Below are 23,961 nucleotides of genomic sequence, written 5' to 3' on the forward strand. Positions count from 1 at the left end.
CAGGCGGATGGGGGCCCAGGGCAGGTGGATGGGAGCCCAGGGCAGGCGGATGGGGGCCCAGGGAAGGCGGATGGGGGCCCAGGGCAGGCGGATGGGGGCCCAGGGCAGGCGGATGGGGGCCCAGGGCAGGCGGATGGGGGCCCAGGGCAGGCGGATGGGAGGCCCAGGGGAGGTGGGTGGTGTCCCGGAGGGTGGGGGAGACTGTGACTACAGACAGGTCCACTCCACCCCTGTGCTCAGACGGGGGGACACAGTCCGGGTGATTGCGTTTGTCAAAGAGCCGAGGACCGGAGACAGGCAGGAACGGAGCACAGGCCTGGGCTCTCCAGGGCGCCGGGTGGCGGGGACTCTCTCTGGCCTCCCAGCCTCCCTGCTCCGGGCTCACCCACCTGGGGCCGCAGGGGCCGCCCTCTGACCCTCAAACACAGTGGCCTGAGGTGTCAGCGACAGATAATGAATCTTGATCTGAATGAATCAAAAGCCTCCATTTTAGAAACCATTTTGGCATCAGCCAAGCTGACCCTAGCCCCCGAAAGTAACATGTCAGGCGGGACGGCATGTTCCCCCCGGGCCTCGTGCCTGCTTGTCCACCAACCCGGGTCCACGGCAGACAGCGCTTCACCGAGCCCCACACCACCTGCCCTGGCTGCCCGCTGGCATCAGCTGCCCCAGAGGCCTGCCGGCTGGGAGGTGCCCGGCCTAACCAGCCCCTCTCTGCACTGCCCGCCTCCCTCCCCTCCCCCTCCCCCTCCCCCTCCCCCTCCCCCCCCCCCTCCCCGCTGGGCGTGAAGTCTCCGGTTTCCTCCTGTGACTTTCTCTAAACCCCACCAAGCGCAGGCAGAACCCCAGTATGCCAGCGCCTGTTGTCTGCGTACGGGAACTCGAAGCTACTTTGGATTCAAGTTCTTTAAATCTGCATTTCATGTAAAGGACTGTGTCTAGCTTATCCTCCGGTCTCCCACAATGCCTTGCCTTCAGCGAATGTCGCTGACATCGGCCAGAATTGGTATAAAGTTTCATGCACCCAAGACCGACCATTTTAGTTAAAATGGCAAAACAAGACTAGACAAAACTAGCAACAATCCAACTGCCCAGGAACAGGGGAGACGGGGGAGAGAAGTGCGCTCCACGGACGCTTCGGAATGCCGGGCGGCCATGGGAAGCACACGCCTCAGACGAACGTGTGATGGCGAACTCTTAGAGGCAGAGGGAGTGCCAAGCATGAGACCCGGTGGTTCAGTTAGCAGTCCCAACTCTACAACCAGTACAAGCAAAACAAAACCACCACCACACAAACTACGGAGAGGAGGTGGGGGGCCTTGATGGCGTCCCTGGGCCTGGCCTGGGGGGGGGGGGGGGCGTGGGCAGGAGGACGAGGCCCCGCCCTGTGCCCTCAGGCCGCTCCCTGGCTCTGTGTCTGGAGGCCCCTTGGGGAAGGACAATGGTCTGTGGTGGACGGAGCCACAGCCGGAAGCAGTTCTGTTTCCTTATTTTTCCTCTTAGGTTCTCTGGAATCTTCCAGAAAGGGCAGCCATTGCTTAAAAACACAAACCGTTCTTAGTCGGCCGAGTTGTTTGCGGGCCCTTTCTTCGCAACCGCCCGTGGGCTGTGCAACAGGCGTGGACCGGAGTCCGGGCACCCTCCCCGGGGCCCTGCAGGGGCGGGCTCTGCCCTCGGACCCGCGTGGAAGGGTGCCCGCGGCGAGGGGGAGCGGGTGCCCAGGGCGGGCCCACCTACCATCCACCCCCCATCACCCACCCCCACCCTCAGGGCTCAGCCTCCCAACCAGGCTTGGGGTTCCGAGCGGCTTGGCTTTCTTCTCACGATTTAATCCGCTCCCCCGGCCGCGCCCAGGCTGCGAATGCTCCCGTGAAAAGCGGGTCCAAAAGGGTGTCTGTGGCTTTCACCTCTTGTCTCGGGGGGACTTGACTGGCTCCCAAAAGCTCCGCTTCCATTTGTATAAAACAAGACTCGGGGAGGGGGAGCGGGGCCCCCAGGTTGCAGACGCTGGGGCGATGGGGAAGCTCTAGTTACCAAAAGGGGTTGGGACGACCCTCCCAGCGGGGATGCCCGGGCCCCTGACGCCTGGTGGTGTGGGGTCCCTGAGGTGCATCAAACGGAGCACAGGGTCGTGGGCGTGGCGGGGCAGGCCTCGGACCCACGGATCAGCCCCACGAATGGCCCTAACCCCCGGGGGCTCGGTGAGGTGGCCGCAGAGTTCAAGAGGCCGGGCTTCGTGTCCTGTTCCCACAAACCCCTCCCTTCCAACTCAACGACACACAGGATGAAGCAGGCGCTCCCAGCGGGCCACAGCCACGGCCACGGCCACGGCAGCAAACGCGGGCGCCGCCCTGCATGGAGATGCCCCGAGGGAAGTGCACGTGGAACAGGACGGGGCGGGTGGGTGAGCTGGAAGCCGGCGGGGCTGAGTGGAGGGGGATGGGCTCTAAGCCTTTCCTGTGGGCTCCGCGGAACAAAGGCTGGGAAGGCCGAGAACGGAGCGCAGAGGGTCCCAGGGGAACGGGTGATGAACACCGATATCGAAATACTGCCCGTGGGATTCACGCCCCCGTCCGCACACACTTCATGAGCGCATTCGCTCACAGGACCCATCCGTGGGCCGCTATCGGAAACAGGCTTTCTAGAACGCAAATCCACGCACCTGCTTCAGTGACCTGTGGCAGCGCGGTCCGCCCACCGGCCCCCAGGCCCCAGCGTGACCCGTTTCCAGCCCCTCACCACCAAGCCCAGGCGGGCAGCCCCCTCACCAGTCAGCCCAGCCAGCACCCGGCGCGACCTCTGTCCCCTCTGCTGAGAGCACGCTCCCTCCCCAAAGCCTGGCCATCCGAGGAGGCATCACCCTGTTCCGTGCCCCGAGGCGCCCTCCTCGCTCAGCACCCGGTGCCAGAGAGAAGTGACCGGCCCTTTAAGAATGCCAACTACAGAAACGAGTGAGCAAAGCAAACCTGTGCGGTACGAGGCCGAACGAGGCAGGGGGGCGGGGGGGGGGGGGCTCCTAAAATCAGGGAGAGGAGGAGAGAAGCCTGGATGGAGCAAGTGCCGCTGCCGCTCTGGGCCTCAGTTTCCCCTTTCCCCCGAGAGCGTGGCACAGAGCATCTCAGGGAGGGACCTGAGGCTGTGGGGTGAGATCTGTGAGCCAGGCCACGCCCGGCCCTGAGCCGTCAGCCTGATGTGGCCGGGCCCCTCCCACCCCGGGGCGCCCCTCCTCAGCCAGCTCAGACCTCCATCACCAGCTCCGGCCCCACTAAGGCAGGCCCGGAGCCTTCCAGGGGCGACGCCCAGGGGCCTCCCCATCAGCGGGGCTGCTCTGTTTTTGTTAAGTCAGATAATAAATATTTCTAGACTTTGCAGGCCACACGCAGTCTCTGTTGCATATTCTTTAAAGTTACGGCGCTTTAAAAAATGCAAGACCCATTCCACAGTCCCTGGCCGTGTTACCAGTAAAGCGGACGCCAGCCCCACGTGGCCTATGGGCTGCCCGTCGCCACCTGGCTTTCCGTGGTCCCAGGCTGCAGCCGGCAGCCTCAGGGAGCCCCCGCGGCACGTGGCGGCAGAGCTAGCTGGCTGAGGGTAGGAGTTGAGGCCAGAAGGGCCTAGGATCGGTCCTGGTAGCCCTGGCCCAACCATTTTGGCAAAAAGAAAAAAATGTGCTCAGGATTTTAAAAAACACCAACTTTCATTTCCAAGTCCCAGAAGCAGTTCTGGGTGTGGCTGCGGACGTGTCTCTGGGCAGAGGACACGGCCCTTTCTGGTGCCAGCTGGCGTGGTCCGGGAGGCGGCAGTTAGGACGGAAACAGCCCGGTTCCCAGCATCGGCGCGGTTATCACCAAGGACCGCCGGACGCGCAGGACTTTATTTTTCCCGGGTGGCAAAGCTGGGTGAGGGCAGGCGATGGCACCGTTACACAAAGCACATCCTCAGGTTGTCCTGGATCAAACGCCATTGGTCAAAGAAAGGGACATTGTAATGCTTTCAATAATAACGATTTTTTTTTTTAAGCCACTGATCGGCCTGAGACTGACAGGTCCACAGAAGGTGGGCGAGACCCGGGAGCACGGCTGGGGACACGCTTCCCCAGGAATGGACTGTGAGGCCGAGAAGCTTCCAGAATCTGAGCTCTGGGCCTGAGTCATCACCTCAGAAGGGGGAGAGTTTAATTTTTTTCCATTGTTTAATATGTTTTTTAATTGATTTCAGAGAGGAAGGGATAGGGAGAGAGACAGAGAAATATCAATGATGAGAGAGAAACGTTGATCAGCTGCCTCCTGCACGCCCCACACTGGGGATCAAGCCCACAACCCAGGCATGTGTCCTGACTGGGAATCGAACCGGGACGTCCTGGTTCATGGGCCGACGCTCAGCCACTGAGCCACGCCGGGTGGGCGGGAGAGGTTAATCTGAGTCACAGGGCAGGTTCAGGGTGAATGAAGTGGTAGAAACATCATTTTTTTTTTTTAAAAAAGCATGTGGTGGACGGAAAGGTGCTGGAGAAGGGGACATGGACTTAACCCAAAAAGCCAGCCGGGGTGCTGGCATTGCCCCTTCAGTCCTCGGCGTCCCCGTCTAATCGGCGTCCCCAGTCTGAGAGGCAGGTCATGGTCACGGTCGCGCAGGAGGCAGCAGGGGGAGCAGGGAGGCTGAGCAGGGTCAGCGAGGGCGGGGGGGGGGGGACCTCAGAGCTTCCTCCCCCGACCTGCACCTTCCTCTCAGGATGCTGTGGGCATCGTGGGCACCTGCTCAGGACAGGGCTGCCCTCACCGCCCCCATCGCAGACACGGACACCGAGCCGGAGTGAGCGGCCGGGACACAGAGCTGTGGCAGCACTAAGACTGGAACCTGGTTCTGTCGGGCTCCCGCGCCCGAGTTGGTCTCACTGACCACATTGGCTCCGCAGGCAGGTCCGACTCCTCCGCCCAGCAGAGCGCTGAGCAGACCTGGGAGGACCGGCCAGGGTCGCACCCGAGGGAGCCCGCTCTGAGTCCAGCTGTGAGCCAGGGGGACTGAAGCTGCCAGGAGAGGAAAGGGGACCAGAATCGGCCCCCTCCCACCCTGGTCCTGGGGGGTGGTGCAGGGGGAGGGACGACGAGAGGAGGTGGCATTACCAGACCCGCGCTGGGGGCCACGGAGCAGCAGGACCCGGGCCGACAGGAGAGCAGCCCCCGCAGGGAGGACAGGCTGCCGCTGAGGGAGAGACCCCTGGGCGGCAGGGAGCTGGGCTCCGCGGCCAGGGCCGCCCCTCCTGTGCCCGGAGCGGAGCCCAGGGCGGGAGGAGTGGACGTGAGGCCCCAGCCAGGCCGGCCCAGTCTGTCCGTCTGGAAACTACGAAGGTAGCTGCCCCTTTGCCCTGATTCCGGGCCCCCGAACAGCCGCTGAGCTGCAGCTGAGCTCCGGGAGACCAGCCTTTGCAGGAAAAACCACAGGATCTGGCACTGACAGGAATCCCCTGCACTGCCCGCCGGCCGGATCAGCCACGATTGCCGACCGGGGCTCAGAACCCCGTATCTTGGGGGTGGGCTGGCATGGATCTCCCCCCCCCCCCCGCCTTCCTGGGCCTGTGAAGCTGAGGTGCAGGCGGAGGTCCATGCGGGGTCTGCGGTGCCACCAGGAAGGGGCAGACACCCCGTAAGGGCCAGGATGGAGCAGCCCCACTGGATCCCTCCCACACATTCCCGGGGAATGTGCCGACACCAGACCACCACTGCCTTTCGGTGACCCAGGCCTCCAAGAATCCTGCTTGGACTTCACCACACCCAGTAGGGACACCCCTGCAATAGGACCCCAAAACCCTCCCAAGCAGAGAGGGGGTGAAGTCGGGTTCCCAGAGTGGCTGCCACGTGCCTGGTATCATCACCTTATAGAAATGGCCGCTCGCCTGCCCGAAGCGGTGGGCCCGGGTTCCCCGGAACAATCGTAACGGCCACCGCGTCTCTGGCTTCCTGTGCGCCTGGCTCGGCGACAGAGGGCTCCCTGCCCCTGCGAAGGCCCAGCGAGACGCTCCGTCCTCTCCCTGCTTTAGAGCTGAGCGCGCTGAGGATCCACGCTAGGTCTCAACCGAGGATGGTGAGTGGCAGGGCCGGGACTCGAACTCGGGGTGGCCTGAGTCCAGAGGCTTTGCCCTTCAATACCAGAGTGCGGCCTGGCTTCCACGCCCTGCCTGTACCCCCCAGAGCCCACGGAGAGCGGCCATGAGTGCGGGGCGCCTGGGGCAGCCAGCCCTGCGGGGCCATCTCCGTCCATGCTTCCCGTCCCAGCAGCCGGCTCCTGGACACACGTCGGGGCCTCAGCTTCCGCGTCGAGAGTCGGAGACAATGCGGAGGCCCCAGCGGCCAGCAGCCTCGGCCCCACGGGGCCTGTGCCAGCCCTGCTGCCCGCGGGCACGTTGTTCTGGGACCCAGGAGCCTTCTGAATTCAGACCCGAGTCAACTCCCGCTCCCACAGCTGGCCGTGACCGCCTGGCACGCTGCTCCCCCGACCTGGCCCGGGGCCCTCACCAGACGGAGCCAGAGGCCAGGCCCGGGGCCTCCCCTCCCGTGACTCGCTCGGCGTCCCGGTGACTCACGCCTGCGCGGCCAGTTCCCACCGCCCGTTCCCACGGCTCCTCCGGGCACAGATGGAATGCCAGGAACCGCGTGGCGGCGGGTTTGAACCCCAGCGCTCGTCCCCGTGGCTGCTGGGCCTCGCGTGTGTTTACTTGTCACGGACAAGGCCTCGGAGAGGCGGCCGCTCGGAGCACCGCCCAGGCCACAGGGGGTCCCGGGGCTCCCTGTCCCGCGGCGTTGGAGGCTCTGAGAGCAGAGGGCGCAGAGCAAGGGAGGGGCTCGGCTGCAGCGTCCACGCGGGTCGTCGGGCCGGGGACTCGCAGCACCTTCTTCCACTTCATGCCCTCCACGGCGCTGAGCCCCGACGGGAACCATGCGGGGCTCTCTCCCGCCTGAGAGGTAACCCCAGGCTGCGCCAAAGCCACCCAGACCCTCTGCCACTGGCGGCGAAGGGTTACGTAGGAGCCCTGCACGGGGCTGAAGGGCCCCTACCATCCAGCCAGAGGGTGGGCCGGCGGCTGCTTTCCTGACAGGCGCTGGAGGGCGGCTTGCAGTCAGCTCTCCATCACGGAGAAGTGGGGTTTGGCCCTGAAAACCAGCGGCTCTCTGGCCCAGTGACTCCCCCGTATACCTTGACTATAAAGCAGCATTTCCAATTGCTCTGAAATCCCCCAAACCCAAGCTCTCCTTCAGTGATAAACGGGGTTTGGCCCAGCGACTCCCCCATACACCTCGACTATAAAATGGCATGGCCAATCGCTCTGAAACCCGCTAAGCCCTAGCTCTCCATCAAAAGGCAGGGTCTGGAAGACAAGATTTCCGCCCTGGAAATGCTGTCCTCAGCAATGCATCGCCAAATGGAACCGTCTGGGAGGGGGAGAAGGCACAGGATAACTAAGGGGGGTGGGCGGGGGGAGGGGAAGGGGAGCAGAGGCTAGACTGCCCAGAAAGCAGAGGCGATCAAAGAGGGGGCTTAGCTCCAGGGCTCCCGGCCGTGGTTCTGAGGGGGCCTGGCCACAGGGTCAGAGCCGGCCGCTGGCAGCATGGCTGTCAGGGGAGGGGGGTCCTAAAGTCTGGGGGGCAGGGACTGGCCATTGGTTGCAGGTAGAGGGCCCCGAACAGGACATCAGGGGATGGGTCTGGGCCTCAGAGACACTGAGCACCTCGGACCACAGGCGAGAGGCGGGGCAGGCCTCGCAGGCACCCGCGGCCTCTGCTTCCTCAGAAAAGCGAGCGTCAGGTCAGTGCCGGGTTCCCGCCTGCGGGTCACACCCAACCCCATGCTTCAGCAGCGGCAGCGTCCCCTGCACCCTCAGGTTCCTGCACTGACCGCCCCACGTGGCCTGTGACAAGGCCCCTCTCCGTCCCACTCCAGCCCGAGGCCCCGTCCTGAGACCCTGTGGCCCGATGTGGCTGAGCCTCCAGGACGTCAGCAGCCTCCCGACACCGGCCCTCGCCTTCTTCCCTCCCAGGTGAGCCACAGCCGTGTCCCCACAGCAGGGCGGCCTCTCCCTGGCCCCGGAACCAGAGGTGCCTCATGCCTTCTCGGGAGGAATCCTCCCACAGGCATAGGTCATACCTGAACCCACCAGACCTGCCCGGCCGCCTGGCCACTCCTCCCTCTGAGCCAGCGCCCCCTCCCTGGACTGGGCGCCGCAGCCCAAGGCAGCAGGTCTGACCGCACACACCTCACCACACTCCTGTGACCCATGCATGCAAAGCACACGTGAACAGAACTTTAAGAGGAGATGCCGGCTGCACAGGAACACATCCTCGGGACCCGCGCTCCTCACCGAGAGCCTCAGGAATGAGCGCCGTCTCCGGTAAAATGTCTTTCCTCTCAAAAGCACTGCCCCCGAGCACAGGCCTTTTCACCTGCTGTTGCCTTTTATCAGAGGGAAGATTCAAGACTTCTCCTAGAACGCCTGTCCTCCAGGGAAATCCCTCAGGCCCCGCGGAGACACCCAGGCCTGGATGACGAAGCCAGCGCTCCCCGGGACCCCGAGGACGGAGCTGCCGATGTCGCTAGAAGCTTAGGGTCTGAGTGCGGCCTCCCCAGCTTAGCTCTGCCTGGGCAGCCTCCCGCACCCCACCCTCCACACCTCCTTCCAGAAGACACTGCCCTGACCCCTTTCAAGATCCAGTTCACAGCCACTCGAGGGGGGACTTTCCAGCTCCAGCCGCCAATAGAAAGAGCCCCTCCCTTCCTGGGTCCCCACGGGCCCGGGTAGCATGTTTACTAAGTGCGTTACATGGATTTCCCTGCATTCTCCCACAACCACCACAGGAGGGAGGTACAAGTCGGTCCCATCTCACAGGGAGAACACGGGGGCGCAGGGAGGCACGGTGAGGTCAGCAAGCGCAGACACGGCGGCCCAGCTCCTCAACAGCCCTGCCTGGACGTCACTCTCCCGATTTGCTGGCACAAACCAGTGAGTTCTCAGAAGGAGGCCCAGCAGGCTCCTCTCCGTGACTGGGGGGCTGCAGGTGGGGCGGCCTTCACGTTCAACAGCATTATGGGGGGCATCATTGAAAAACAGTAAGTGCACTTAAATTGTGCAAACGGACAAGCCTGACATCTACACGCCCCTAAAAGCCTCACCCCCACCAAGATAGAGAACACATCCGTCACCCCATAGTTTCCCGACCCCGTTCTAATCCCTCCCGCCTGCCCACACCCCGTCCCAGCACCTGCGTGTGTGCTCACTGTCCCTAGAGGCAAGTCTGCATTTTCGGGGGGGGGGGTGGCGGGGGGTACACCAATGGGATGGCACAGTATGGACTCTTCCTTGGTCCGGCTTCTTTCGCTCAGCATGACTGCTCTGAGACTCAGCCATGCTGCTGCCTGGGTCAGTGGGCCCTTCCTTCCCGTTGCTGAGAAATACTCCACCGTGTAGGGAGACCACGCGCTTCTTCACTCACTCCCTGGTGGACAGTGTGGGGCTACCACAGACAAAGCTGCTCTGGTCACTGTGTGGACATAAGCTTTCATTTCTCTTGCAGAAGCACCTGGGAGTGGAGTGGCCGGATCATCCGGAGGAGCGTGTTTGCATTTTTAAGAAACTGCCACGAAGTGGCCACACCTCTTTACCTTCCCACCGGCAGCGTGGGAGCTCCGTCCGGCACATCCTCCTGTGGTCAGTGTGTACCTAGCCCATCGCAGCTGGGCGGCGGTAGCTCACTGTGGTTTTAGTCGGCACTCCCAGGCGGAGCAGAGTCCCACTGACTTTCGCAGGTGTAACTTCAGGACACCTGACTGGGCTCCCCGGCTCTGCGCCAAGCAGCCCAGGCTCCGCCTACTTGAAGGCTATTGGTGGGCTCAGCTCCAGCCACCCCAGGCTCCGCCTACTTGAAGGCTATTGGTGGGCTCAGCTCCAGCCACCCCAGGCTCCGCCTACTTGAAGACTATTGGTGGGCTTAGCTCCAGCTCATTCCAGGCTCTACCTACTTGAAGGCTATTGGTGGGCTCAGCTCCAGCCACCCCAGGCTCCGCCTACTTGAAGACTATTGGTGGGCTTAGCTCCAGCTCATTCCAGGCTCTACCTACTTGAAGGCTATTGGTGGGCTCAGCTCCAGCCACCCCAGGCTCCGCCTACTTGAAGGCTATTGGTGGGCTCAGCTCCAGCCATCCCAGGCTCCGCCTACTTGAAGGCTATTGGTGGGCTCAGCTCCAGCCACCCCAGGCTCTACCTACTTGAAGGCTATTGGTGGGCTCAGCTCCAGCCACCCCAGGCTCTACCTACTTGAAGGCTATTGGCGGGCTCAGCTCAAGCCCACTGGCTGGAGGCTAAACGAGTGAGGGGCTGAGTGACAGGGAGACATGCAAGCGACAGGAGCCTGCTCTAATTCCAAGGGCTGCCAGAGGACTCCTTGAATAGGCGGAGGGTTCTCTGAGGACAAAACCAGGCACCCTGAGCCAACAGCCGAGAGCCTGTAAAAACAGATAAATGGAGTCCCTCCTGTGTGTGTGTGTGTGTTGTGTGTGTGTGTGTGGGGGGGGGGGGCGGTCTCTGAGCTCCCAAAGAGCGCTCGCTGTTAGCAAGGGGCATGCACACTGCCAAGGAACCCTGCTCTATCAATGCACAGGACCGCAGCGATCACCTTCCGTTCTGGCAACTGAAAGCAACTGCACCGTGTCACCATGTTCCCACATGCCAGAGCCCTGGGCTATAATAAGCAACACTGGGCCACAGCACCTGGAGTAAAGGCTACACTCTCCCAGCTACAACTCCAACGTACAGTGCTCCGGAGCAGATGTCCCGCAGGGAGGCGCTGCTGAGGCTCAGAGATGGGAAATAACTTCCCCAAAGCACGCAGAGCTGGGATTGAAACGCGGGCAGCCTGTGCCTGGAGACAGGTGGCCAGCAGCCACACGGTCAGCATGGTAGGGCTGGTTGAGGAGCTAAAGGAGCCAGAACGGTCATGGCCACCGCTGGATGGCGCATGCCATTACCTCACCTGACCCGTAAGGCAACTACAGTGGCTGCCCCACAGCTCAACCGGACAGTCTTCAGATGCTGCCCAGAGCACATGCTGACATTCGGGCCAGGGTTCACACGTGGCCTACCCACACAGCTGTGTTTTGCCATCCTCCCACGTGCACCTGCAGCCCTGTGACTATTGTTGACGTGTTTGTCTTCCCATTCATTAGTCTGGCACCCCGGGGCGGAGGCCGGTCTCATCTGCTGTGTGTACCCCGGCCTGGAGCACAGCAGGCGTGGGGGAGGATGGTGCTGCTCACTAACTGAGCACAACATCAACGTTCTTGGAGAGGCTGGGCTGGCTCTCACCGGGTCGGGTCGGGCTGGGCCGGGCCAGGTGGGGAGTGGCTGGAACTGCCCAGCTTTGAGACTGGCTCCAGATCTCAGGCCGCCGGGCTGGGCCTCACGGATGCTGGGACACCCCAAGGAGCAATGAAGGTTCTACTCCCTGAGGGGAGTCTCAGCGTGTCGTGTCACAGTGAATCACTGCTTAGGAATCCTTTCATCTAGCTGTGCCATTTTATAGACGTGGAGACTGAGGCTTAGAGAAGGAAAGAGACCTACCCAACACCTTGTAGCGGCTCAGTGCCAAGCATGTGGCCAGGACTCGTCTGGGCACAAAGACATCCTCTGCCTCGAATGGGGACGAACAGACTTCTGCAGAATGACCCACAGGTAACCAGCTCTCATATTTACCAACAACTCATTTTCAGCAAGGGCGCCAAGACAATTGAATGGGGAAAAAACAGTCTTTTCAACAAGTGCTGGGACAATGGGACATCCATATGCAAAACAGAGGCCAGCCCTCCCACTCACTGAGCATGTGTGAGGTGCCAGTCAATATTCTCCTCCCTGTAGGCACCCATCACCTCACCTGACCCGTAAGGCAGCTTTGAAGACTGGTGTCACTGTCGCCATTGCAGAGTTGAAAAACTTGACTTTAAAATTTCAGAGCTGGTCCCTGTTACTGCCAAGAGGGGAGTGAACTCGGGACGACTGGACCCAGAGCCGCAGACGACCCAGCTGCTTCTAGCCAGACTGCTTTCGAGAGCCCGACACCATCCCGAAGTCCAAACTGGTCTTACGGGCATGACATGCCTGGCACGCACGTTTCCCATTAAGCGATGGAACCAGCAGGCAAACTCTGCTGCTCAAAAGGGAGCAGAGTGTGGCCTGACAGGACGGACCAAACGCTGGCGTGGGGGTGGGAGGTGCGGCCTCCAAAGACGGCATTGACCGTGGCAGTGACCACGGGAGGCCCGCTGCCTCCGGGCAGCCTCGGGGAAACGAGGCTCAGCGAGGCCCTCAGAAGCCACCGCGCAGCCTGGGCGCCAGGTCCCGGCCCAGGGAGGTGGCTGCGTTTGGTATCTGGAATCCTGGTGAGATGCTCCTCAATTCAACTCAGCTGCATTTGCTGAGTTAACGATAAAAACATCCTTTGTACTCGGCAGACGGGCGTTACTACTCACGTCCACTTTACAGAGGAGGACGCTGAGGCTAGAGGGTGTCCTGACCTGCCCAGGGCCCCAGAGCTCGTGGTGCAGAGACAAGGAGCCAGAACTCAGACTGTGTGACTTCAACACAGATGTGCCCGGTGCTAAGCCAGGCGCAGGGCTGCGGGTGACCACGCTCATGGTCTGCGTGACTCTAAATGAGGTCGCTACGGCGTGCAAATGGAGAGACACGCCCCAGGCTCTGGGAGCCCAGAAAACGGAGCAGTGATGCTGACCAGGGGGCCCAGGGAGGGGCTCGCAGAAGAAGAGGGGACACCCCAGCTGAGAGGCTAAGAATGAGCAGGGTCTGGATAAGATGAGAAGTGGGGAAGAGTGTGACAAGTGGACGGACCGGCATGAGCAAAAGCTGGGAGGCGGGGACGTGCAAGGCCAAGTTCAGAGAACTGTCGAGGGAGGCAGAAGGAAGCAGTGTTGGAGAGGCAGGCTGGGGGGATGCGGGGGCCTGAACAGCGGGGGTTTCAAAGGGGTGCACGGACTTCAGTCTGTGGGCAATAGGGAGCCAGTGAGGGTCTTGGAGCAAGGGAGTGGCCTGCTCATGTCGGTGAGACCCACAAGCAGCCAAGGCAGCGTCAGATCAACCTTATGGAAACAACGCTGGACGGAGCAGGCTCCTTGCAACATGGTACCTTAGGCCACAGGCTAGGAAATGCCTGCGAAGCGCCCTTTACCCGGGAGGCACCCTTCCTATCAGAAACCTGCTCTTCAAAAGGAGCGCAAGGAGCCAAATCAAAGGACCGTTCTCAGCAGCTGATGGACCGTGCAAACATCTGGCCGGCTGTGCAGAGCGGCCACCTCCTCCCACGCTGTCGGCCCTGGAGACTGGTCCTCCGGGCCTCGCCCAGCAAACACCCAGCCAGCACAGCGGCCCACGCTGCTCGTGGGTAACAGGCTCATCTGACCCCTGGGTGGGTGTCAAGGTCACTAAGGCTCTTGACCTTCGGATGCAAAGGAGACTCCTGTGAGTTGAGAAAAGGTCACCGAAAGCTCTTACAGGGGAGGCCACCTGCTGTGCGCCAGGCACCGGGCAGATGCTGTGCGTCCCTGCCCTAGGCAGAGGTGACGGCACCACCTTGCAGGTGGGGAAACCGAGGCTCGGGGGGGCCCACTCCGCTGCCCAGCCTCGGGACCAAGCCGGGCCTGTGTGGCCCAGCCCCGTGCCATGCTGCCACATGGCCAGCAAAATGAGGAAGTCGCTCAGGAAGGCAAAAGAAGGGGTTCCTTTCTGAGTCAGAACAGGATTTCCCATCACACACCCGACCGGCTGCAGGGGCCGGCGGGTGCGGGTGAACCCCAGTGGCTCAGACTGACAAGGAGCCGGGCCGGGCAGCCCCTCCACAGTGAGTGTGTCTGACAGGGCGACCAGCACACGGGCAGGCATGGCCGGGCCACTGCGCACGGGCCTGGCGGCGCCCCCCAGGAGGTCTCTTGGGTGCGTGGCCCCGAGTGAATCAGGACGGACAGGGACACCCACCCCAGCTGCAGGGGCCCTGGGCCTGGGCGTCCAGGACCTGAGGCTGAGAAACCCCAGCTCCCTCGCCTTCTCCCGCTTGCGCCGCGTACTCCACCAGAGGAAGGGGGTGACCCCGAAGCCAGCGCACAGGCAGAGCCGGGCTGGGCCCCCCTCCTACCGAGAACCACGCCAGGCCGATGCCTGCCCTTCCGGAGCCCGGGAGCCGCTCGCTTCCTCTATGACAGATCCGGTTCCAACACCTTCTCTGCACCAGGCGCTCGGCCGGAGCTGGAGAGCATGGCGATGAATGAATGACACGGCCAGGCCCTGCGCTCCCGGGGACCCGGCGCCTCCGTCTCCTGTCCCCTTCAGGGGGTGGGCCCCGCGCTGGAAGCCCGCTCAGCAAGCAGGTCTCCCCGCCACCCCAGGCTCCACCTCTCCGCCCTGCAGTTGTGGTGCGAGAGCAGGGACCACGCGGACAGGGCGAGCGCACTGTGCACCAAACACGCCCTTGACCAGAACACGCAGCGTGTGGCCAGCGGGCTCTAGCTCGCCGGTCCCTGCTGTGCAAATCCTACCGAAACCGTCAAAAAGATGGCGATCGAAGAACTTGGAAGCGTTCTCCTCGAGCAGTGGAATCATGGGTATGTTTTTAACATTTCGATTTCCTTGCCAGTCAGGTGCAGTTTTTTTTTTTTAAAAAATTAAAGGACTTTAACATTATATACATTCTAATAAATTAAGAGATTTCACAGTCCTCTTAGACTTTCAAACTAAGCTGAGTATAATTAGTATTAATAAACCCTGGTGTTCATATTGTACAGAAAAAGTAGAAACTTTGAAGTATGGCCAGTCGGGAAAGAATCTGGCTTCTCCATCTACTGGCTGTGCAACCTTGCGAAAGTTTATTACCCTCTCTGTTCCTTGTTTGTAAAGTGAGGATCGCAATGGCACCAACAAGCATACACAGTCCTGGCATTGAGCCTGGGGCACAGTGGGCCCTGAATGCAAAGAAGCCACCTCTCAGGAACCTGGGCTGGATCCTGCTGACGCCAGGCCACGTCATCACCAAATATCATCACCAGGTGTCCTCACCAGGAACCGGACAGGCTAGCAAACCCAGCCCGCTTTACTTTCCGGCTGAGAAAGATGCCTGCGCATGGTTCTCGGGTTTGGTTTATAAAGTGATAGGACAATTTGAACCTCGCTTTTCAGTTAGTAAAAGGCACCCCAGCCAAGGAAGACGGGGTTCATTCCACGTGGGAGTTCTCGGAGGGAGGGGTGCTCGTGGCTGGACTCACCAGGGAGACAGACCCCCAGCCCTGCAGGGCCAAATCCACGCCCGGCTCCGGAGGCCCCGGCACCAGGGTTCTCAGACTCCTTCCCCAGGAACCCGGCCAGTCTCCCAGGAGGCAGAGCGACCCAAACCCTCTCTTTTTTTGGCAGAAAAGGGGTATTTAAGGGGTCAGGGTCAGAGCCTTTCTGACTTAAACCCTCCAGTGTTCCCCAGCCCCTACCCAAGAAGGTCCACAGTGCTTAGTGGGACCACTAAAGTTTTTCCTCATCCATCTCTCAGCTCCTCCTCCCACCATTCCCACCTCCTCGCCCTGCAGCAGGAGCTCCCCCTCATGCTCCTCTTTGCCTGGCTACATTCACCATCAGCTCTGGCATCACCGACTCCAGGAAGCCCTTTAGGATTTTCCAGGGGGTAGCCAGCCCCTGGGAACAGCATTGCTAAGTGCTACCCGCTAAGTGCACACTGCACGGGTGTCAGGCACAGGGTGTCAGGCATTGTGTGAGGTGTTTACACACACCAGCTAATTGAGGCCTGCAGCCCTGTTAAGTAGGAATGTTTGTTTTCTTTTTATAGATAAAGGAATCCAGGTTCAGAGGGTTCAGTAAACTGCCAAGGTCACACTGCAAGGGATCCTGCTCATTCTCCCCACAGCCCCTCCGCGGAGCCCAGAGGGTTAAAATCACCCCATGTTGCTGGAGTGGAGGTGATGTCCCTGAGCCACCTGGGAAGTCTGTCCCTGTGTCACCAACCCCGGCTTTCCATCCCGTCCGGACGCCTCACGGCACCGCGGGGACCTGCCTCCAGGAACCTGCACCTCCCGGAGTCCGAGGTCGCTGGCTCCCAGGCTGCGCAGACTGCAATGGGCACATGCCCGGTCCTGCCAGGTTGGAGACGCCGGCTTTACGAGGTGTCCGCGTGAGCCCGGCCTGACTTCCGTCCTCTGGTCTCCGGGGTGGAGCCGCGAAGGTGTGACCAGCACCGGTGAGGGCTGTCTCCGTAGCCTCGGTGCCGCCCTCTCCCAGCCTCGGCACCAGGCAGCGCGCACCGGGCAGCGGGGGGGGGGGGGGGGCCGTGTTCCCAGACCCAGGGCTGCGCCCCTCCTGAGGGGCCTGTTCTGGGCTGAGCCCCGTCAGTCCCGTGGACAGTGCTCCACTGTGTGCAGCGCTGGAAGCTGACCAGGCCTTGTCACCCCATTGTCTCCCGGGACCCCCTCCCTGACAGCCCCCCTTGCTGGGCCAGTAGGGGGCTAATCCCTTTCCCCTGAGGTTCCCGGGCCTCCCCAACAGTCCCGAGTAGAGCGCGCCCCCAGGTCACCCACCCCGCGGGGGCGGGGAGGGGCCGGCCCCACGTGAGCCTGTCCTTGGTGCCCAGCCCCTGGGAACAACACTGGGCTGTGGGCGGCGGACACACTGGGCCCCACACCAGGCACAGAACACACTGGACTGGCGAGATTGTTTTCTCCTCCTCACACACAATGCCGGCTTTGATGGGGCTCACATGCCGGGCATGGGCGGCAAAGGCCCCGCCCGCTGCCCACCCTCCTGCAGCATGGCCACTGCTCCCGTCCCACGGCCTGGCGCACAGTAGGGCCTCGGCAAGGAGTTGGCCAGTGAGTGAATGAGTGAATCTCGGCTGTATGTGCTCAGTCATTCATTCCTTCAAGAACCCCTCAGTCTAGGGCACACGGGGGACAGTCAGTCACACCCACTTCCACCTGCATGTCCTCCCCCCCCACACACACTCCTAACCCCAATGCCACCCTCTCGCACTCACAGGTGGGGGCTGGGTGTCCCGCGTTTCCTCAGTGACCGAGAGGGAGACGCTCCAGGGGACAGACCGGGTAGCAGACCGGTGAGTCCGAGGCCCGCGTGTGTCCCCTGCGCTGGCTGAGTCTCCACCGGAGGCAGGGTGCAGAGGACACTGGCCGGCCCACCTCCCCTGGCGCCGCCCAATCGCAGCCGCTGCAGGCTCTGACCCCTCCGCTGAGTCCCTGGTCTGAGCGTATCTCCCGGGCCTGCACGGTCCAAGGTCAGGCTGCCTCCCGGCCTTGCCCTGGGCATGCAGAGGGAGGCCGTCACAGGCACCAAACCAGCAGGGGCTGAGCCCAAGCAACAGGCAACTCATTATGACATTTCATCCCATTTTACAGATGGGAGGACCAAGGCATAAAACTGGTCAGGAACTCACCTCCGGTATTTGTTTCCCAAGACCCTGATGATCCCATTTTTCAAAAGCAGCACCTTGAATCCTGTTTTCTAGAACCTTCTAGAGCCTTCCGCAGTAGCCCTGCGGAGACCGACACCTCACCTCAGACATTCTCTCCAGAGGGGACTCTGGAAAACTCCTCCCCCGGGGCTCTGTCTAGCCTGGGGCTTCTCACCAGAGCCCCACGCGGAGCAACAAAGTCCCACTCAGCTCTTCACAGAAAACCCTCAGCCCAGAGCCCCCCACGCCACAGGGTCTGTGCGTCCCCAAATGATGCTAGTCTCCGCAAGACGGTGAAGCAAGCATGGGGAGTTACAAGAGCCCGGCTCCGATGGGAAAGATGCCGGTGATTAAATTAACACCCACCCCCCACCACGGCAGGAAGCACCGAGGTGACGTAGGGTCATCTCCCCGCGGCCCCCCACCAGGGCGTCACCTCCAAAGAGTCCTTTGAGCCGCACAGGCTCCAGCTCTGCCATTTGTCATGACCTGTGACCTTGGACGAGCGCCACAACCTCTTGGCCTCCTTGTACCAAGTGCCAAATAAGGTCAGTGCGGCCCTGGATGCAGGGATGCAGCCTCCCCGCCCCCCCCCCCCCCAACTCTTCACACAGCACGGCGAGAGGAAGCAGCTAACCTCCGAGCCCAGGCCTGGGCGGAGCCCCCAGCGCTGCGCGTTCCCTCCCTCCCGGTCCCGCCCCCCTCCCCTTTGCCTGCAGACCGTTCCCATTTGCTGAATGAATGAACGAATGAACACTGGGTTCGAACGCAACCAGCAGACAGACCGCGACCTGTCGCAGAGCTACGTTTTTAAGGACGGAAATGACCAGAACGGTGACTTCTCCAATCTGCAAGGCCCGCCCTCCCCCACAGAGAGGGCTGCTCGCACAGGGGCCGCAAGCCAGGGGTGGAAACGGCCTGACATCCAGACTCCAGGGTCCCCAGGAAAGGCTGACTGGACGCAGCCACACCCGTTCCTTCACACAGCGTCCCGGCTGCGGGCTAGAGACGATGCAAGAACTGAGTTCCTGCAGCACAGGGGGCCCACCCACCAGGCCAGAACGACTTACTGTCGGCCCCTCTGCAGAAAGCCTGTGCTGACGATGGGGGCCGATAACCCGGTAACAGAGCTCCTGAATTAATCTGAAAGGAATCATATTGTCTTAACTCTTAGAACACATGCACTTACACGGATAGGGGATTAAGTTTCTTCTATGTGAACAGAGAAGTAATTTTTCTTAAAGTTTCCTTTTCAAGGACTCTGCGAAGCGATGGAGGAGGTGACTCAGCTGTGAATCCAGCAAGTAGAACCGATAAGTATGGTCAGGCCGACCCACCAGGAGTCAAAACGTCATCGCGTCCACATCCTCTCTCGCCTGATGACAAGGACAACAGCTGCCCTCCGTTCCCAGCCTCACAGCCCCCTCCCCTTTACAGTCCCGCCCCCTGCCCCTTGCTGGAAGGCGGATTTGGTGCCTGTAAGCGCCCTGCCTTCTTGGTGGGCTGGCCTTCTCGATAAACGCCTCATAGGACTCACCCTGCCTTCGTGATTGGACACGGCGACAGGCAGCCCAAGCCCACAGCGGTTTCCCGGAACAGTCACCTCGGTGCTGGAAGTTCCAGGGACCAAAGGGACACACCGCACCCCAACCGTCTACCAGCGAATTGTGCCTCCAGCCTGGGAATCCAGAAGATTCCATGCTCTTCCTTCCCGCAAACAGTTCACAGTCCTGCCATCCAGGACGGCTGAGCGGGCGGGTTCCCTTACGTACAGACATTCGGGGGGTGTCTGCCATCAAGCTGTCTTCCCCGCACTGGCAGGACGTTCAGGGCCACCTCCCCGCGGCCCCCGAGACGGTATTGGATCGGGATCGGGTCCCACCCTCCCCAGGGGCCACGGTGTGGATCCCGAGTGAAGAGACGGAACCTCCCCCAAGCTCACAGGAAGCAGGCACCGGCCAGCTCTCCAGGGACAGCAGGGGCCGCCCGACCCAGGCAGCACCAGCCAGGGGGCCAGGCAGGGTCTGTGCGGCCGGAGCTGTGCTTCTGTTTCCCTTCGGGGAGTTTAAGCTCGGGGCAGCCCGGCCGGTGTGGCTCAGTGATTGAGCGGCGACCTATGAAGCAGGAGGTCACAGTTCAATTCCCCATCAGGGCACAGGCCCGGGATGTCGGCTTAATCTCCGGAAGGGGGCGTGCAGGAGGCAGCTGATCAATGAGTCTCTCTCATCATTGATGTTTCTGTCTCTCCCTCTCCCCTTCTCTCTAAAATCAATAAAAATTTAAAAAAAGAAAAAAAGAAAAAGGAGGATGGAGAGGAAGACAGAGAGGGAGTTCCTGTCCCTCTGACCTTGAGCTTGTGCCGCACTTGCATCCATCAATGGCTAGTGGCCCCGGGCACACTCAGAGGTGTGGCCTAGTTTAGCCCCGCACTGCACGGAGGAGACCCGAGGCTCAGGGCTGGCAGTGGGACCAAGGGCCTGCTGGGTGACGCGGACTGTCAATAGTCGCCGCTAAAAGGAGGAAGTCGCGTCGGCCATCCCCCCCGGACCCGCGGGAGCACGGCCTCCTCCACGCACACCTGCGCCGAGGCCGACTCACCCTCCGCTGTGCCGGCTGCACCCGCTGCTGAGAGTGCGGGCAGAGGCAGGCAGAGGTGCCACGTGGTCACCAGAGTCCCCCCCCCCCCCCCCCAGCCTGGAGCGGAGGCGCCAGCCTTCTGGGCCAACCCCCCACGTGGAGCTGGGAACTCCTGCACACCTGTGGTCACATCTGCTCCTCACGGCGACTGCGGGGGAGGGGTGACGGCCCCGCTGAACGGGAGGAAGCCGGGCCTGGGGGTTCTGCGACTTGTCCAGATCGTAGCTCAGGTGGCAGAGCCAGGGTCCCAGCACACACCTGTGACCCTGCCATCGGGGCTGCCGGCCCCACCCCAGGAGCAGGGAGGAGTTAAGCCACGCCGGCCGGTCTCAGTGCCCTTTGCACAGGAAGGCAGGGGCCCCATGAGCACCAGGGGCCCCTGAGCTCCTGCGGGTGTGCAGCGGGCAGCTCTGACCGATGGTGAGGCTGGTAGCAGGGCCCCCCACCTTACAGAGAAGGGCTGAGGCCCAGAGGAGCTGTGCCCCCTGACAAAACTAGAGGGTCCTTCCTGGGGCCCTGCAGCCCCACCAGCTCCCCTCTTTCCGAGTCAGCGTCCCCAGGGTGGGACAGTGTGTTGAAAGCACCCACCTCACCCACCTGGCACCTCCCCTCAGCCCCCCTGGCCGGCAGGGACGCGCCTCGGTGTCCTCCTTCCTGTCCTGTCCGTGGTGAAGGAGTGCGGTTGCCCAAGGCTGGCAGCTTCTGGGCGGAAGAGCCAGGTCCCGGCCGCAAGCATGTGCCGCTCTGGCTCCCAGACCAAAGTGGCCGCAGCCAGGAGCTGGGTGACTAACCCCCCTCCTGTGGGGGCGGACGTGGGAGCTCACGGGGCTCCCCGCCCCTCTAAGGAGCACAGCCACAGGCCAAGTCTGGGGGCACCTGGCACCCCCCGCCACCCTGGCATGCGGGTGGTTTTACCCAGAAGGAAGTGGGGGCAAGAGACACCACGAGATGGAATTTTTGAAAAATCGGTTCTAAAATTATTTCTGAGCAAAGCTGAGTTTGCCATCAGCAAACAGATGAATGAGCAAGTGAAGCAGGCCAGGTCCCATGGCCACCTGGTCCTGAGGAAAGGAATTTAACCCGGCAACCCCCTGGCCCACGCCCATCCCACACCCGCCGGCCTGCGGGCACCACGTTCCCACAGCCAGTGAGACGCCCCGGGCGGGTGCCTCGGGCCCCAGTGAGAGAAGGGTGGGTCCGGCTCTGACACCGGGGCATTCCTGAGCCCAGGTGACAGGCCACACAGCGAGGGTTTCCTCGGAGGAGCCACTGGGGGCTGTGACGATGCCTGGCGAGGGGGCGGCGTTTCCAGGGCTGACTCACGTCCTGCCCAGCGAAGGCCGCGTGGGCTGGTGTCACCTGCAGGGGCTCTGGGCCAGGCAGTCTGAGCTCGGTTCCCAGCTCCGCTGAGAGGCACCGGACGGCAGGTGACTGAGCTCTGTCCCCTGGAGGCATCGGGCACGCCTCCCTGAGGAGCGGGGAGCAGAACCAGAGGAAACGCGGGGAGCACTCAGCGATGCTGAACAGATGCCAGCCGTCAGGATAAACTGGGCAAGACATCTTAGCCCGGCCGGCGCGGCTCAGTGGTTGAGCGTCGACCTATGAACCAGGAGGTCACGGTTCGATTCCCGGTCAGGGCACATGCCTGGGTTGCAGGCTCGATTCCCAATTTGGGGTGTGCAGGAGGCAGCCGATCAATGGTTCTCTCTCATCATTGATGTCTCTCTCTCTCTCTCTCTCTCTCTCTCTCTCTCTCTCTCTCTCCCTTCATCTATGAAATCAATAAAAATATATTTTTAAAAATCTCAGGCGGCACCTGGTCCACCCCATCCGTGCGCGCATTCATTCATTTGTTCACGCGCCCATTCTTTCCTTCTGAGGATGCGAGGAGCGAGGATGCGAGGCCATGGGGACAGAGAACCCTGCCCTCCGGGAGCTTATGCTCCGTAGACAGACGGCAGACCCAATGCAAACAGTTCCAGGTGGCGGGGCGGTGGAGCGGGGCTGCCCTGTGGGCAGGAAGGTGCCCTGGAGGCTGGGACCAGGCGCTGAGGTCGGGGGAAGGGAAGGGGCGGCTGCGGAGAGGCCTGGGAGGGGGAGCACGCTTTGGGCAGAGGGGAGAGCGAGTGGGAAGACCCGAGTGGGAAGAGCAAGCGGGGTGCGCGGGGGAGAGGATGAACGCCAGACTTGTCCCCGAGAGGCCCAGGGATGTGGTCTACGCCGCACAGGGAGGTGACGGGTGTCCCGCCGCCCCTCCCCAAAGGGGACGCTGCGTCCCCAGCTCCCGGCCCACCGCTCCCCTCTGCGCCCTGGACTCAGTGGCACCTGCCTGTCCGCTTCCTGCCGGGGTGCCCCGAGCGCCAGCCGCCCTCACATTGGAAACAGGCTCCTGTGACGGACAGCCTTTCAGTGAGACAATGATACTGAGGGTGCTAACAGCCACCGCCCTCTGCCTGGGGCGTGCAGACGCATCATCCCGTCTCCGCCCTCAAGGTCACGACCTCGTGGGGAATCAGACGCGAACACTGGAAATTCAACGTCATGTGTCCAGGGCAGTGGGCGCAGGAAAGCTCCTGGCACCAACCCTGCCGGGCGCTGAGGAGGGCTTCCCGGAGGAGGCGCCGCGCAGCCAGGTGTTGGTGGGAGCAGCAGGGAGGGCCTGGCAGAGGGAGGAGCTGGCACACAGGCCTGGAGGTGGCAAAGACCAGGAGGAGGCTGGGGCTGGGGTGGGCAGCGGTGGTAGAAAGCATGAAATACCCCTCAGGCAGGCAGGGGCTTGGGCCTTCACCCTCGGAGCCAGGCGGAGCCACGGGGGACAGACGGGCAGGGAGTCACCTGCTTACATGGCCGGGCAGGGGGCGCCTATTCCCAGGCTGTGGTTCGGGGACCAGACAACATCAGACTTCAGGCACCTCAGATCTAACTCACCCGCCCATTTTAAAGGGCAGGAAACGGGGCCAGCCCAGGTGAAGGTCAGGGGCGGCTGGGACGCGGCGGGCTCCTCCCACGGCCACGGCAGGGCCGGGCTCTTTGAAACAACCAGGAAAGAGGCTCCCCGGTGAGTCAGCAGCTGTATTATTTCAGCAAATGCCACTCGGGAGGGCTCAGCCCTTTCAGATCGCACACAAAACGCTTGGCTTCCCTGGCGTTCAACCAGCGGCAGTGGCTCACCCTCCCGCCACCATCCGCTCCCTGGCGCAGCCAGGTGGCCTGAGCCCGGGCCAGCCTCGCCGTTTCACCGCGGAACACGCGAGTGGCGCTCTCCCGTGAGTGCTGAGACACAGACTTTCAGGGAGGTGGCCATGCGGGCACAGGTACTGGCCCAGGGGCCTGGAGGCACCTGGGAGACCCAGGCCGGTCATCTCGGCGTGTGGGGCTCAGTGTCCCCGCGGGGAGAGCTAGAGGCTCGGGCAAGAGAGTCTCGAAGGCTCCATGGTTCTGATATTTTTATTCTCCACTGCAGCTGCCACTTCTACCTACTTCTTTTAAAATATTATTGATTTCAGAGAAGGCGAGAGAGGGAAACATCAAGGATGAGAGGGAATCATTGATCGGCTGCCTCCTGCACGCCCCCTACTGAGGATCGAGCCCACAACCAGGACATGTGCCCTGACTGGGAATCGAACCTGGGACCCTTCAGTCCACAGGCCGACGCTCTATCCACTGAGCCAAACCAGCTAGGGCTAAATACTTCTTGTATACCAGGCACACGCAGGCACACGCAGAGCGAGCTGTTTCCTAGTCTCAGGAAGCTGCCACCTGTGCAAAGTTCTCTCCCATCAGGTTCTCGCCCGGGGCCTGCTGGGGCATCACGCGC

The 23,961-nt window shown here is 62.1% G+C and overlaps 1 protein-coding gene across 2 annotated transcripts in view; it reads right to left on the reverse strand.

Annotated features, from left to right (window-relative positions):
• The window catches only part of SYNE3 (spectrin repeat containing nuclear envelope family member 3), a 63,049-nt gene that overhangs the window by 33,276 nt on the left and 5,812 nt on the right, over positions 1–23,961 (reverse strand). The window lies entirely within an intron of this gene.

Source organism: Cnephaeus nilssonii (genome assembly GCF_951640355.1).
Source record: "Cnephaeus nilssonii genome assembly, chromosome: 4".
Classification (NCBI taxonomy): Eukaryota; Metazoa; Chordata; class Mammalia; order Chiroptera; family Vespertilionidae; genus Cnephaeus; species Cnephaeus nilssonii.